The sequence below is a fragment of the Garra rufa genome, chromosome 12 (assembly GCF_049309525.1).
Source record: "Garra rufa chromosome 12, GarRuf1.0, whole genome shotgun sequence".
Lineage (NCBI taxonomy): Eukaryota > Metazoa > Chordata > Actinopteri > Cypriniformes > Cyprinidae > Garra > Garra rufa.
The window spans coordinates 11,769,357-11,787,558 of NC_133372.1; positions in this window are offsets into that span (position 1 = coordinate 11,769,357).

Sequence of the window (18,202 nt, forward strand, 5' to 3'; positions counted from 1 at the left end):
ATGTTAATGTGCAAAGCTTGTCGCATCATACCAAAAAAGACTTGAGGCTGTAAAGGTGCTTCAGCTAAGTACTGAGTTAAGGGTATGAATACTTATGCAATGTTTTTTTTTTATATAAATTTACAAAGTTGTGACAATTCAGTTTTTACTTTGTCAATATGGTGTATGGGGTGTAGATTGATGTGAAAAAAGTAATTTAAAGCATTTTAACATAAGTCAGCAAAATAAAACGTGAAAAAAATTAAGGGGTATGAATACTTTCACAAGAGGGTATAATTACATATAATTTCAGTATATTTTTTGTGTTATACTGAAATTTATAAAATTAATATATGCTGTTATATATTAAACTTTAGAATAGTTGCTCTTTCAGTGATTCTTTCATTATTGTATGAACAATTTGTAGAATTTATTTAGTAGATAACATATTTAATACATACGTTAAACTAAAGTAAAATTCTGAAAAACACACTTGACAGCTTGTCCCAATTTAGGATGGTTTTCAAATTTGTGTTTATAATTGTAGCTGTTATAATTGTAATTGTTTTGTGTTTTATTAATTACATTGAGCTGAAAAGCCTTTCATTGTCACAACTTACCCTATAGTGTGTGAAAACATTTTTGGCATTAATGGTGGAAAAAATCAGTAGATTTTTTGGTTTGTTTGTTTGTTTTGTGTTTTGACCCAGACTCTCTACACATAACAAAGTCTGAGAGAACATCATGAAAAGCAATCACAAACAACATACTTTGATGCCAATGGACTGTACCAACCAACCAACCACACATCTGGAAAACCCAGTGCAGGAAAGGAATGGGATTCCAGCGTTAGAGAACAATGGACCAAATTCCAAGACCAGGGACAGGCCACATCTGGCTCAAGGATGAGGACAGCTCAAAGACTCCTGCTGGACTTGTCAGTTCCTGATGGACATTTCTAATTTCTTTCTTTCCAGGAATATTACTCCATTTACTGCAGGACAATCCCTAAACAGATTCTACAGTTGGCTTCACATGCTGCACAATAAATGATCCCTTGGAACAGAGAAGAGTCTTACACAATGCCCAAAAATGAGTAAAAGAGGCTTTAGGGTCTTGTAAAATAAATGAATTAAAATAGATAAATATTTCAAGCAATACCCTAATTAACTAAGTAATGAACTAAGCGTCAGTACAACTCACATTTGAGAGCAATGCACAGTACACTTCAGAGAACAAAAACTTAATTTTAGACTTTTAAATGCACAGAAGGGACTGCATGCATGTTCTGCTCTTCACCAGCACAGGAAATGGAATCTTCAGAGCAGGAAGTCCTTGTCCCAGTGAGCGAACAGGCTAGTTTAGGCACATGTTGTCAGAGGCCCACGGTGCACCTCCCTTCAGCTCTGATGTGTCTTTTTCCTCTCTTATAGTTCTCATTTTCTCCACTCACCTCTTTTTCTGTATTAGTCTCTCTCTCTTTGCTCTTCATCCCTTGCTCTCTCTCATAGGTACGCCAGCAGTGTCTTCTAGAGAGAGCACGTTTTCATCATTTGCAGTTTCCTGCGATTGTTCTCTACTGGGCTAGCAGAGCCCCACCAGGGCCGTGGCGTTATCTGGGAAAAAGGTGGAATGTTAAATCACAGCCTTTCCTGTCTGTCAGCGGGAACCCCAGCCAAACACCACAGCCATAGACAGGGCCGCCCATGAACTTTGACCTTCATAATGAAGCCCAGGGGAAGAGGCTGGTGCGTTTGCATCGCAGACCGCAATAATCCGCAGCTCCTAATACTTCTTCAACCAGGACAGAAGAGCCAACTGAATCATTTCTAAGAGGGATTCACAGATGGACCGCGCATCCTTTTAGGTCAAACTGGCTGTGTTGTTATCGCTTGCGACAAACGCAACAGTCATAAATAATATTAATTGTCTTTTTTTTCCAAATCGGACATACAAACGCCATCTGGTGAGAGAGAAATTCTCTAGCGTTGTGTGCGGGCAGTTTACAAACAGCTGTGGCGATGGAAAGCGGCTGTAACACATTTACGTCTGCGATTCTTTCACACACACACACACACACACACACACACACACACACATTTATGGTTGGCTAATATCAAGAACTCCACACCAAGCCATCCAGTTTTTTTCTGCAATTAACTGAAGCTTAACTCACTGTCTGAGAATTCCCCACACTGCCTTTGGAGGAGAGTAACACGCACAAACATCCTCCCATAAGCGTTTGGTTTTTTTCATGCAAGTACAGTTTACATATGCTGTCTGCTCTGTGTCTTTAGCACCGTTGTTCTTTCAAGACACTGGGTGGTAATAAGTCACCAAATTATGTAAGATTCGACAACCCTGACGCATTATTTGTTTTCATCGTTTAAGAGAAGACAGATGTTTAGAACTGGCTCGCGTTCAGAACTCTTACAACACAACGTATGAAATGTTTTGAGCTGTGCAGCATGGCTCGGAAAAGACAGCATCAAAACACACACAGCGCAAGGTGAACTCCTTGAAAGGGTGGGAAAAATCCTTCCCAGAGTCCTTCAGGGCATTGAGAGTCAGGAAGGATAAGGAGGGTAGCTGGGAAAGGTTGAGAAGCTACAGACACACACACTTGCACGCATACACGCGGACGCCGTGGCATGATGAAGGAGCCTCCTGCCAGCGCGTTGCCGTCACTGTGGGCGAGGCGTGAGGAAGGTCACGGGCCTGGTGGGGTGGCTCAGCCCGCGCAGGACGGCCCGTAAAGTCTGCCATGGGAATCGGGCGGAGATTGAACAGATTTAGCGGAGGCTATATTCACTTCCCCAGGAAACGAGAAATATTTACCTCCCTGTAGGGCAGTTGGGGGTGGGGTAGAGAGGGGTCTGGGTGGGGCTTTCACTGGAGACGGACTTGCTGACCCACAACCTAGCGTGTCTGCTCAAGTCGTCGCTACCTTAAAGGGATGGTTCGGAGTAGAATTTACTTCATTGCTATGCACTCCGAAGCCCATCTAAATACCCCATCCAAAGTTTTTTTTACCTTAGTCAAACATTTATGGAGATATTAGAGTTTTTCGAATTGCTTGTTACAGGAATGAATGGTACATGTGATGTATCTCATAAATTGCATCACTAAACGTGCAAGTAATCTTACCAAACTTCTACAGTAGTGTAAATAGGTTATGTACTCACAAAACGCTGCATTGGAACATTTGTAAGTCCACCATGAGTGTTTTAAAAACACGTTTTACTAGTCTCAGAAACTACAAGTCGACGTCACTTCCCTGGTTTGAAAAAAGCACGTAAAAGTCCTCCTACTACATCTGTCTGCATTTCAACTTGTAGGAGGACTTTTACGTGCTTTTTTCAAACCAGGGAAGTGACGTCGACGTGTCGCCATTTGTAGTTTTTGAGACTAATAGGGATCGGCTAAAACGTGTTTTTAAAACACTCATGGTGGACTTACAAATGTTCCGATGCAGCGTTTTGTGAGTACATAACCTATTTACACTACTGTACAAGTTTGGTAAGATTACTTGCACGTTTAGTGGTGCAATTTACGAGATACATCACATGTACCATTCACTCCTGTAACAAGCAATTCGAAAAACTCTAATATCTCCATAAATGTTTGACTAAGGTAAAAAAAACTTTGGATGGGGTATTTACATGGGCTTCGGAGTGCATAGCAATGAAGTCAATTCTACTCCGAACCATCCCTTTAACCAGGTCGTCATCCTCCCAGATCCTTCAGGAATAATTATCTCCATCTCTGCAGTCATATGTTGCTTCCAAGGGGCAACCTCCCGCTCTCTCTATTGAAACCAACACGGAAGTGACTTAAACTGCAATTCATCGACTGGCCGCTAGAGACTGGCTGCAGAAGGGAGTCAGTCCCATTGACTCCCCATGTTAAAATGCCCAACTTTACAGCAGAAAAAAGTATGTTTACAGCCTGGTTCAAAAAATGGTTTTGGTCTATATAGCTAGTTTTGCCCTTCATGTCAACTGTGAGGGGGGTGAATTTTTTTATAACTCATCCGTTTAAGTTATATTAAGCCTTAAAGTTCTGCATAATTAAGGGCGTGGTCACTTGAGTGACAGGGGGATTGCCGCTGCTGTTACCACTGGCGCGCTAGGCGGGCATGGTTTCAGCAACAAGCTCCACCCACATCCCGCCTTTTTGCCCATTTTTGATTATCCGGGAGTGACGCGCGGTGACGCGATTCCAAGATGGCGACGGCCGACTCCCGCCCACTTTAGGCTTCAAAATAGCGCTTCAGAATCCTACGGGTGACGTCACGGATCCTACGTCCATATTTTTTACAGTCTATGGTTGCTTCACGCTGCGCTTTTATGGCATCCCAGCCGCCACTGTTATTCGCAGGACTTTTCAGCGGACTACTTTGATTTATTTAACGAGAAACACTGGTTGAGTTGTATTGGACAGAAAAGCAGAAAGTTCAGACTCCCACGTCGCCGGGATCTTTCATTTCTGCACTGCACTATGATCTAAACTGTCCACAATACACATGTCAATGACTCAAACCACAGCGGTTTACTGGGCAATATTCTACCAACCAACCCAAATCAAATGAACACCCACCCACTGTTTTAGCTAAAAGCATCCTCTTTCTCCCAGAGTAACAATTATCGATGAAAGGAAAATCATTCTTTTGTCTTTTCAAATCCATAAGACTTTTGTTAAACTTCAAAGCGCAAATGAAATATTTTAATGAAACCTAACCGATTTCTTTCCATCTCCATCTGCTTCAAAAAGTTAATAAAGAGATCATTATTTGCTCAGTTCTCATGGATTTCTCTTACAATGTCTTTTGATGTGTTGGAAATTTGATGGAATGGACACATTTCTTTATTATTTGTATTTCGAAAATGAACGGTATGAACAGTATGTACAGTATTACACCAGTATTTTTGGGTGAACTATCCCTTTAAGAATAGATAAGGGGCACAGCTGGGTAGATTACTTACAAATTATATTCCATTACTGATTACATGATAAAAATTGTAGTTAGTAACGTAATCGTAATGCATCGTGTTTCCTTCTGAAGCATCAGTGAGTGTTTGAACCTCCTGTAATAGTTGAATATGAGTCCCTCAGTTGTCCTCAGTGTGAAAAGATGGATCTCAAAATCATACAGTCATTGTTGGAAAGGGTTCAAATACACAAAAATGCTTAAAAACCAAAGAATTTGTGGGACCTGAAGGATTTTTCTGAAGAATAGCAGGCAGTTTAACTGTTTTAGCACAAACAAGGGACTCATAAACAACTATCACTAAAAAAAAAAAAAAAAAAAAAAAAAAAAAAAACCGCAGTGGATCATTCAGGTGATTCTAACAACACAGTACTTAGAATCAAGTGTATGTAAACAGGGTCATTTTTATAAACTATTTTTTTCTCTTGTGGACTACATATAAAGGTATGTGAAATATCTTATTCAGGTCACAGTAACTTTATTCTGTGAATATCTGTGATGTGCATTTAATAAATTGTGGTTTTGCCCCATATTTGTTCCCGACATTATGTGCTCATGGGAGGTCAAGCTTGAGTCAAGGTACAATTTGGTTCATACATACCCAGGAATTAATCTCATGGTTTTGGCATTGCTAGCATCATGCTGTACTGTTTGAGCCACAGGAACAATAATCATGTCCCGTTCCTAGTCCCTGTTTCCCTTCTCTCTCCTTTCACCCAGCTAACAGGGTTCTCTCAAAGTTACAAATAAATGATCCGTCAGTTATGTTAGTAGAAATTTCCTTTAGAGTTATCTGGTCTTCAAAACATTCCCCTAAAAACATTATTTATTGATTGTTTGTTTGTTTGTTTGTTTTTTCTGAAAGTTTTTTTTTTTCTGTTACTACATGTTACTGAATGTTTTTGCATATTGTTTGCGAAATGATAAAATGTTTGCATAATAATAATACAAGTTTTTAAAGCATGTTTTGAATGTTCAGAGAATATTCAGAAATAATGTTTTCATAACTTTTCCAAACTTTTTTAGAATAGGCTGGGTTATTTTAGTTATTCTAGTAGGGTGTGTTATTCTAGTTCTTAATTTTCCTAAATAATAATAAAGGCAAATAGCCTATAAACAAATGTGAACTTGGACTACAAAACCAGTCATAGCATGTGTGTGTTTGTAGCAATACACAATACCAGCAATACCAACGATACATTGCATGGGTCATAATTATTGATTTTTCTTTTATGCCAAAAAACATCAACATGTCAAAATCATGATCCATGAAGATATTTTGTAAATTTCCTACAGTAAATATATCAGAACTTAATTTTTGATTAGTAATATGCATTGCCAAGAACTTAATTTAGACAACTTTAAAGGTGATTTTCTCAATATTTAGATTTTTTCGCACCCTCAGATTTTTAAAGAGTTGTATCTCGGCCAATATATATTGTCAATATATTGTCCTATTCTAACAAACCATACACCAATGGAAAGCTTATTTATTCAACTTTCAGATTATGTATAAATCTCAATGAAAAAAAACATTTTAAAATACCCTCTTAACTGGTTTAGTGGTCCAGGGTAAAAAATAAGAAAAGAAATTATGTTCAAGTTTGAACCAATAAACTTCAAACACACCAAATTAGTTTCCATTGCAAAGGAACCTTCCAAAAATAAAAGACAGTTATATATTCATGTTTTTCATGTAAATACCCCTTTATAGTGTATGAAAAATATCAACATTTATATTGTCATTGTACTGAATAGAAAAGAAAATGATATTTTTATTAAATGGACAGTGTATTTTTTAATTTCCTACCCACTATTTGAGTAAACCAACATTTTCAATTCAAACGTATTTGTATAGCGCTCGAATATGCTCAAATTCAAGCACTGCACACAAAAAATGCGTATTTAGTGTTTATTTAGTTAATACATTGACTTGTATATTGTCTCTGACCATTCTTTAAAATACAAAATGAAACATTCATTCATTTGTTAAAGTTTTTAAATAAAATACAAAAATTCTGTATATTAATTAAAAACTAATATCTTAACACATTAAATTTTTCAGAACTAATGCAGACCTAAAACACATAACAAATAATATTTTTTTAAAAATCTGTACAATCTTTTTATTTTCTCCAGACCCCCAAGCACTCCTTTGTTCCCCTCCATCCCCAGTTTGAAATCACCTGCTGTAGGCTATATTATATAAATGTCTCGTGACAGAAGCCACACAGCCAGTGCCTCAGGCTGAAAGCTGGCTCACGTGCCGTCTGTGTCACTGGGTGGTTGAGTGGGCGTGCGGCTGCTGGGTTTACGTGACCTGAGCAGCGCCTGTGCTCTGCTCCGGGATCTGAGAGGATGGAAGAGGGCCAGATGACTTGGAGTGTCTGAGCCAGATGTCCAGATGTTCCCGCTTGTCTCTGGTCCTCCTCTCTCACCTCTTCAGATAAGAGCAACCATCTGAAGTCAAGACATTGTAAGAAATGTTGCTCTGTGAATGGAGAGTTGATTCCAAGTCAAAAGGGTGATATGACTAAATGAAAACAAGAAATGGAAGGATTAGTTGTCAAGCCATTTTTTATATCATTTATTCAATTCACTGTGTCAAAGATGGACATCTTGTGAAGCATAAACTGGGGAAGTCCAGGAAACAATAGGAGCAGAAAAATAGAGAATAAAAAGATGAGCTGATAATCCACCCACAGGCCTGTTCAGAAGGTTCAAGACAAGTTCAGCCACAGTGGAAATTTCCACCTTGATTCAGTGTGTATAGAGAATTTTCTGTCAAACCTCAAGTGTTGCAGGTATATTGATACAGCTGCTCTCTGTGAGTCTATGGGCACGTATCTACATGAGCTCTTAGCTTCATTTGAAAGAGGCCAAAGAAAACGAAAACAGGCAATGAAAACTCTGAGCAGCGCTGTAGGGCCGAGCTGCTTCCTTTGATTCAATGATACTATCCTCTTGTGTTTGCTCTGGGCGAAATGGCACCTTGCAGCGGGCGTTTGTTCAAAAGGTTGTTCACACACTCCCCTGCTCTTGAGGGAGCACTCAGGAAGTAAGCATTCCAGATGGAAACCCACGACTCACGAGCACTTGACGATCCATCAACGTGCGTCAAACATTAACACGAACAGCCATTTCTTTAGATCCCAGATAAAAATCTTGCACCACTGGGATTTTGCCCATTTCTTTTTTGCCACAAAAGGGACAGGCTCAATAAAACAGTAAAAAACTCGTTTCATAATCACTTTTAACATTTTTTTACTTTACTTTTATTTTATGTAAATATTTTACATTTGTATATATATATATATATATATTATATATATATATTTTTTTTTTTTTCTAAAATTAACAACCAAAATTAGTAGTTTTAAATCTTAAAAAAGAATCAAGTTGTGTGACCTCTACTGCTTTTCACTACTAAATGAACACAATTTTTTTCCTGTATGCACCAAAATACTAGCACAAAATAAATAGCAATATTTATCTACATTAATTCTTACTAAACAATTTTATTAAACGTAAAGGGTGGGGACTTCACGATTCATTGAAACCTGAAACTATTTATTAAAATGGACATTTTGATCAGATTCACAGAAATGAATCAAATAATAATATAATAAATCAAATAATATAATATAATATCATATCATATAATATAATAATATACAGCTATATATTTTACAATATATATTTATACAGTTGAAGTTCTAAGTTTACATACACCTTGCACAATCTGCTAAATGTTAATTATTTCACCAAAATTAGAGGGATCATACAAAATGCATGTTATTTTTTATTTAGTACTGACCTGATTAAGATACTTCACATAAAAGACATTTACATATAGTCCAAAGGGGAAAATAATAGTTGAATTTATAAAAAAAAAAAAAAAAATTCCTGTTCAAAAGTTTACATACGCTTGATTCTTTAATACTGTGTTGTTACCTAAATGTGTCATGGGTCTCCCCTCAGCCTCCTGAGGTCGCTGTTCACACTGCACTTTCTGATTGCATTCACCTGTCTTTGTCATTAACACTGATTCACTCACACCTGTTCACTATCATCTGGTCTTTAAAAACTCTCACCTTTTACTCCTGCTTCATGTCTGCATTGTCTTTTGTCCTGGATGTTATTTTGTGTGTTCCTGATTCCTAGCCTTGACCGTGTTCCCTGTTTTGTTTATTTTAGTATTCAGTTTATGTTTAGTTGTGCCATGTTGGCCTTTTGTTTGTTTATTTTGTTATTTGTCTCATTAAAAACTACTTTCCCGCATCTGGACCCAGACCTCCTTTCTCACACGTGACAGAATGATTCAAAGCTGTGGTTTTTTTTTTGTTTTGTTTTTTTGGTGAAATTTCCTTTGTCTTGAAAAGCTAAACTGCCTGCTGTTCTTCAGAAAAATCCTTCAGGTCCCACAAATTCTTCGTTTTTTTTTTTTTAGCATTTTGTGTATTTGAACCCTTTCAAATAACTGTATGATTTTGAGATCCATCTTTTCACACTGAGGACAACTGAGGGACTCATATGCAACTATTACAGAATTATTATTCAACTATTAAGCTCACTGATGCTCCAGAAGGAAACATAATGCAGTAAGAGCCAGAGGGTGAAAACTTTTGGAATTTGAAGACCAGGGTAAATTTAACTTATTTTGTCTTCTGGGAAACACGTAAATATCTTCTGTAGCTTCTGAAGCGCAGTACTAAATGAAAAAAAAAAACTTAAAAATGTACACATTTTCATTCTGTTCAAAAGTTTTCACCCCCGGCTCTTAATGTATTATTTTTTTCTTTTTGGAGCATCATCAGTGAGCGTTTTAACCTTCTGTAATAATTGCATATGAGTCCCTCAGTTGTCTTCAGTTTGAAAAGATGGATCTCAAAATCATATTGTTGGAAAAGGTTCAAATACACAAAAATGCTGAAAAACCAAAGAATTTGTGGGACCTGAAATTTGTGGCCAGACAAGAGACTCATGAACAACTATCACTAAACAAACAAACAAACAAACAAAAAACACACAGCTTTGGATCATTCAGGTAACAACACAAGAATCAAGTGTATTATGTGTATTTTTATGGTCCCTTTGTGTTCCCCTGGAATACATTTCCAATACAGCCTGAATACATTTCCAAGCCCTAATGCTTGTCTGCGCCTCAGTAAACACGCTAACAACAAAACCAAGCATTGTTGTTCTAAGCAATGCTGTTTAGAATCATAGCGTATAATCTCTGTGTTACTGGCGACGTTCCAAACATTGCTACACTGATCTGTTCTCATGTCCCCGATGTTAACAGTGCACTGCTTCTCTGTGCACTTTGCCAATATTTTAAATAGACCAGGATTCTAAAAATGTGTGTGTGTGCCTGTACAAAAGCCCAAGAGAAAGCAAAGCAGAAAGTGAGGTTTTTGTTGGTGCTGAATGGGGTGATGACCCTGTAACATGTGCTGAATGAACCCTTACCCCTTTCTCTTCCTGCGCTGGTCCTTCCTCTAAAAAAACACAGATCACACCATATAAGAAACGAAAGGTGAGGAGAAGAAAAAGAAATAAACATAAAGCCCTCGAAAGGTCACTTTTCTGGGTGTAACCACCGGCGAGTCTAAACGGCGCTGTTTAATAGGATGAGCTATATCCCCTTTTGTGTTGGTTTTTGTCAGACCCGACTTATCAATATTATCAATATTCCACTTGAGTATTTGTTAAAATGGAAGGATTTATTACTGGAGGCAGGGAGCTTCTCTGTCAGTCACACACACTTTCCATTTCAATCCCTATTTTAAACACTTGTGTGTAAAATACACGGCGAGCTCAGTGTAATGGGAGGGGGTGAAATGGCTGTACTGGGAGGAAAGCTCCATTATGATCCGCATGATTTAGAGGCATTGATTTAGTGTTCACTTACAGCATGGCTGACACAAACAGGAATCAGGGATCACAGCTCTCTTCCTGACCCTCCTCCCTTAACTCTTTCAGTACTTTCTCTCACTGTCTCTCTTTCTCTCTCTCTCTCTCTCTCTCACTCTGCCACTCTTCTTCTCTCTTTCCTGCTTACACCCTCCCAACATTTTAATAGTGGCGTGATGAAGCTGCAGTCTTTAAACATGAAAATCCATCATAAAAGTATTCCGTTTTATTATACAGTCCAACCAAAAATTATTCAGACACCAGATGAAATGTTCAGATTTTTTACTAGTGAGTGCAGGACACTATGGTTTATTTATGTGAGGATAGCAAAATGAAGTAAACTGTGACATATTATACATTGGACTGCCAGTAAAATTAATACAAATTTGGGACCACAAATTATTCAGGCACCTTGACATGACCATGTTTTGCTCAAATGTTTTTTCTTTAATTGCTAATGTGACAATTTTACACCACAGACTGAACTAAATTAAGCATTGCTTGGTAATTGGTTATTATCTAATTGTGTACTTAAATTTAACAGCTGACTGCTAACAGCTATTCAACCTTATTTGTTTGTGAGACAGTCTAACAGAAGGATGGCATTATCAAGTTGATTTTTTTCTGACACAGTTTAACTCTGAGTTCTTGACATATTTTATTACCATTTTCTAAACTAAATAAATTTTCTTGCAAATAAACTGTGATAATGTGAGAAATTGAAGGTGTCTGAGTGAAATAATAAATCAATTTAAATAAATATTGAATGACATTTCTATCAATTTTTAAACAAATTGGCCTTCAACTGAATCATGACCAAGATTCTAAAAAAAATGTAGAAATGTTAAAAAAAAAAATTGCAGTGTGAATATAATGCTTCAAATGAAATATGAAACGTGATGTGTGAACATTTGAGTATAATAATTTTATTAATTCATTTCTAATCAACCTGTAGTTATGATAGATAAATAATACTTGCTTGCTTACTTAAAATCTTAGCTATGAAATTAGCCTTAGTATGGCAAAGGAGTCATCTGTTTTAAATACAAAATGTTTAAAATTTCATTTCCACCACAGAATGCTATTAAACACCATACATAATGTGAGACATTGTGGAGATGACTGGAAATGTTCATGATTTTCAGAAAAGAATCTATACATATCCACACGAAAGAGAAGAAACTGTTGAATAATGTTGTTATTTCTGTTTTCTTTGCACACAAAAAGTATTTTTGTACCTTCATAAAATGAAGATTGAATCACATGGACTATTTAATGATGTCCTGACTACCTTTCTGGGCATTGAACATTTCAGTTGCATGGCTGTCTATGCAAGATCAGAAAGCTCTTGGATTTCATCAAAAATATGTTAATTTGTGTTCTGAAGATGAATGAAGGTCTTACAGGTTTGAGGATGAGTAATTAATGACAGAATTTTCATTTTTGGGTGTGTTCTAAAACGTATCAGGGCCAAGAGTGTCCACAGTTTTAACACTGAATTATTTTTTAATAACCACTTTTAACTCTGGGTTAGCAAGATCACCCCCAACGATCATGTCATCTGTTGTTGTTTCGCTCAAAATCTCCAAGTAGACCAGGAATTATCTCAGATATAGTCCATTTCAAATTTCCCAAGTGTGTCAGCACACATAGACATTCCAACTAATATTTGAACAAGTCATCTAACCACAAAGTGTCGATGTGCTTGTGCAAACCAGTGTTGGGAAAGTTTATTGAAATCATCCCGTGTCTGGCTCCTCCGAGGGAATAGCATGATGTCAACACTTTTTAAGAACGCAAGCTACGTCAGAGGTGATGAAAAGACTGCACTACAGTTTGGGAACAGGCAACTGATTCAAAGTTTAGCTGGTTAACATTCAACATTCGAAAGACATTCAAACATATGTTTCGTTTTAATAGTATAGCCTATATGTTTTGCGATAGATTTTTATTTTTCCCTTTTGCTCAAAAGGGTTTAGGTAGGGTTGCCAAATCTGTGTATCAAAACCAGCACAATTGCTACTCAAAGCTAGCCCAATAGAGAGTTTGCACTTATGTCACGATTTGGTCAGTTACCCAGATGCGTGGCCATATTGGCGATACTTGGATGTAAACAACAGCATGGATTGCACGGTTAATGTACTACTGAATACGTTGTTCTGCTAATTTATGCTGTCTAAACCACAGAAAAAATGTGTGGAAGATGTTAAATCATATAGAGAAGGACTTAGTAAGCAGGTAAGGATGCAATATTTTGACAAACTAAAGTTAATAGTGTTAAAGATATACGTTCCTGCTGAAAAAAACAGCTAAAACCAGCCTAGGCTGGTTGGCTGTTCTTAGCTGGTTTAAGCTGGAAGTAGCTGGTTTAAGCTGGTCTCCCAGCCTGACCAGCCTGGCCAGGCTGGGAAAGTGGCCAAAACCCCCCTAAAACCAGCCTGACCAGCTATAACTATAGACTGTAAAAAAATATGGACGTAGTGTCCGTGACGTCATCCGTAGGTTTCTGAAGAGCGATTTTGAAGCCTATAGTGGGCGGGATTCGCCGTCGCCATCTTGGATTTGCATCATCGCGCGACACTCCCGGATCATCGAAAATGGGCAGAGAGGCGGGACGTGGGTGGAGCTGGGTGCTGAAACAACCCCCCTGTCACTCAAGTGGCCACGCCCTTAATTATGCAGAACTTTACGGCTTAATATAACTTAAACGGATGAGTTATAAAAAAATTCACCCCCCTCACAGTTGACATGATGGCCGAAATTGGCTATAGTCTAAAACCACTTTTTGAACCAGGCTATAAACATGTTTTTTTCTGCTGTAAAGTTGGGCATTTTAACATGGGGTGTCTATGGGACTGACTCCCTTTTGCAGCCAGTCTCTAGCGGCCAGTCGATGAATCGCAGTTTAAGCCACTTCCGTGTTGGTTTCAATAGAGAGAGCGGGAGGTTGCCGCTTGGCTATAACCAGCTAAAACCATGGTCATGTGACGCATATTTTACCTATATATATATGTTAATACCGGTTATTGTTCCTGTTATGTGCTATTCACTGTCACACTGCTGCTAAAGAGATTTACCTTGTACACTCTTTATTACAGTCCTAAAATGATGACAGAACATTTACTCACAGTTGCTGTCCTGACTCCAGCAGGAAAAACATAAGGGCAGCTGCTTATTAGATCAAATATGAATGAGCGCGACATGGACGCGTCAGTGAATGATGAGATATTTCTGTAAATAAAATGATCCTGCCAAAAGAATTGCGTAAAAAGTTGTGTCTGTTCCGTCTGTATAATCTCAGTGAGTTTTTACACATGTGCAGTAAGGCGAATTTAAAGGAGTAGTTCACTTTCAGAACAAAGATTTACAGATAATGTACTCAGCCCCTTGTCATCCAAGATGTTCATGTCTTTCTTTCTTCAGTCGTAAAGAAATTATGTTTTTTGAGGAAAACATTTCAGGATTTCTCTCCATATAATGGACTTCTATGGTGCCCCCGAGTTTGAACTTCCAAAATGCAGTTTAAATGCAGCTTTGAATAGCTCTAAATGATCCCAGCCGAGGAAGAAGGGTTTTATCTAGCAAAACGATTGGTTATTTTCTAAGAAGATTTACAATTTATATACTTTTTAATCTCACAGAGCTAGACAAGACAAGCATTTGAGGTTAAAAAGTATATAAATTGTAATTTCTTTTTAGAAAATAACCGATTGTTTTGCTAGATAAGATCGTTTAGAGCCATTTGAAGCTGCATTTCGGAAGTTCAAATTCGGGGGCACCATAGAAGTCCATTATATGGAGAGAAATCCTGAAATGTGTTTCTCAAAAAAACATAATTTCCTTATGACTGAAGAAAAAAGAAACATGAACATCTTGGATGACAAGGGGGTGAGTTCATTTTCTGTAATTTTTTGTTCTGAAAGTGAACTACTCCTTCAACGTTTTCCTGCGTTTGAGTGTGGATGAGAAACTTTTGGAAAACACTTAGAATGCTAGTGTGGACGGAGAGCATTTTTTTTAAAATGGAAACTCCTTTTTCAAATGTATCTGGATTAATGTAGACATAGCCTGGAAATGATGAGAACAAACATAAATGTTGTCAAGATTCTTGCAATGGAAATCCTGGTTCAGTTTGGTCAATCACAAACGGATTTTGGTCCTCAGACAGTTTTTTGAACTCTTCTCCTTGATTTGTTATAACTTTTAGCAGTCTATAGTACTCCAAATGTTTTTTACCAAAATCATGTTTCTTCTACTTTGGTCGAAATTGTGTTCTAGGGGGTAAGGCATTTCGCTTAAACCTGCAATGCAGACTAAAAAACAACGCATGACAAACATATCAAAGTATGAATCAGTATAAAATCATGGACTTGGCAACACTTAGTTTAGGACTGTGTGTATTCTTGAGGTGCCGTCAACCAATCAGCATTGTCATGATGTCAGAGTAATCACATGGCATTTCTGGTTCAGATAATTGGTTCAAAATGTCACCAAAATTTCTGTGCCAATGAGCAAAGATGTTTATATACTGTATATTAAAAAGCTTACAAAATGTTTATATACTTTAATCAGATTGATAAGTATACATGACAAACCCATTTGAGACTTAGCAGACCCATTTTTTTTTTTTTTTTTTTTAACAGGCTCAGCAAAAACAGCCTGGTTTCAGGCCGGTTTTGCAGTGCAAAAGACCAAAGCAGATCCATCAGCACATGGCAAAAACACTCTGTCCTGTAGCCATTGGGTATTTACAGCACAAATACCAACTGTAGGCGCCTCAGTTTTCCATCGTGCACACAAATTCAAGCTTGCCACGTCACATTTCATTTCCTATATAATAAATTCCATGTCATATAAATGAAAACACATGAAATCAGTGGACAGATGAAAGGACAAAAGGGTACATTGATTGAAATGGATGGGAATCTCACGGGCAATAAAAACAGGCGTTGTCACACTGAAATGCCTGAAGTGATATGTGCATTTTGAAGCATGCATGGGTCAACAGATGTTTTGATGATGTAATCCATTACAAACTACTTCACGTCGGGGTGGAATCTGCAGAGTGATTTGAGAGCAGTTTGTCATGCTCCAACGCAATGATGCGTCAGCACTGCGCAGTTTGTTTTATAGGATTTACTTTATGACTGTATACAGACACTGCAAAACAATGTGTTCATACATATTTGAAATCCTTACAAAATTACATGCAATATCTGTTTTTACAACTACTGGAAAAAATGGGAGGTTTGCTAGTATGTGTGTCGATGCAGCTTTCGTTGTGTGCCACATGTGAATTGTCTTATGATTTATGATTGTGCAACAGAGCAGCAGCTTTTGTGCAATATCAGATCTTTTGTACCATATCAACACATATTGCACATGCGGAAGCCCACATGATAGACTGAATGTTCTGCACACAAATCATGACCTCCCACTGCAAGAGTCTAATATAAACCAGTGGATGATGTTGGATGCGGGGCCAAAGAAGGCGATATTGCTTCAAAAATGTGGAAGGCATCACTCGCACTATGAACTAGCCGAACCCCAAGGCACATGGTGTGTGTTATGGATCTCAGAGGGCCTTTAGATGACAGTAGATATAAGTGAGATTCTAAAGACTGGCAGGAGCTACATATTCAGACAATCAAATATTTTGATGATTATTATCTGTGTCACATTGAAATTGAAATCGAAATAATCTGTTTGCTCTTTAAAAAGGGAGTTCACTGCATGATGCTAATGATAACAGTCATGTATTGAGGCCAGTTCCCACAGATAAAAACTTGACCAAAAATACAGAGAGCGATAACTACCATTATTACACATATGTCTTGAATACTTGATTCTGATTGCTGGATCACAACATTTGGCTACAGACCCAGTGAAAAAGCCTACTGGGCACAATATTTTGACAAACTAAAGTTAATAGGTGGTAAAAAAATACATACAACCAGTATTAATTAAGATATTAGCCAAATATTTCACCTACCTGACCGGAAAAGATAAGCAAAACACAAATGCTGTCATGATTCTTGCCCTAAAAAACCTAGTTCAGTTTGGCCAACCACAAACACCTTTTGTTCCTCAGGCAGTTTTTTCCAGTCTTTTCCTTAATTTGTTATACCTTTTGGCAGTCTGTTGTACTATAAATTGTTTTCTGGTCCGACTGATTACAGCCCAAAACATGACAATAATTGACCATTTTCTGCAGCAATAATCAGCAAAAAATGTGAGTTTTGTTTGATTCAGTGGCACTGTTTACGTTCAGTGCCACCAATATGGCCGATTGATGACACATCGTGAAAACACTCTATAATACAGAGAAAAAAAAATACTGTGAGGTTTACTTATAATTCACTGTAAGAAACAACTTGTAGGCCTAAATGTAATTTATCATTTGTCAGCGAAGCGCTTAAAGTGCAGATTGTGAACGATTCACTTCTGCAGGTAACCCCATTTATACCCAGATATTAATAACACATCACGATTTGGTCAGTCACCCGGATGCATGGCCATTTTGGTGATACTCGGATGTAAACAACAGCGTAGATTGTACGGTTAATGTACTACTGAATATGTTGTTCTGCTAATTTATGCTGTCTAAACTATTGAAAAAACATGTGGAAGCTGCTAAATCGTATAGAGAAGGACTTAGTAAGCAGGAAGGGCGCAATGTTTTGACAAACTAAAGTTAATTGGTGGTAAAGAAATATACAAGCAGTATTAATTAAGATATTAGCCTAATATTTCACCTACCTGACGGGAAACGATAAGCACCGACGCAAATGCTGTCAAGATTCTTGCCCTGGAAATCCTGGTTCAGTTTGGCCAACCACAAACCTTTAATTTCTCAGGCAGCTTTTTGCCATCTTTTCCTTGATTTGTTACAACTTTTGGCACTCTGTTGTACTCTAAAAGGTTTTTCCGATCCCACTTTCTAGTACAGCCCAAAACATGACAATAATTGACCATTTTCAGCAGCAATAATCAGCTAAATATGCAAATTTTGTTTGATTTAGTGGCACTGTTTACATTCAGTGGCGCCAGTATGGCCAGTTGATGACATGCTGTGAAAACACTCAGAAAACAAACAAACAAACAAAAACACGGTGAGGTTTACTTATATTTCATTTTAAGAAACAACTTGTAGGCCTAAATGTAATTTATTATTTGTCAGCGAAGTGCTTAAAGTGTGCAGATTGTGAACGATTCACTTCTGCAGGTGAACGCCATTTATACCCAGAAAAATAATAACAGTATCAAGAAATGGCTAGGTTTAGGTCGGGTTGCCAAGTCTGTTACAGCACTTACATC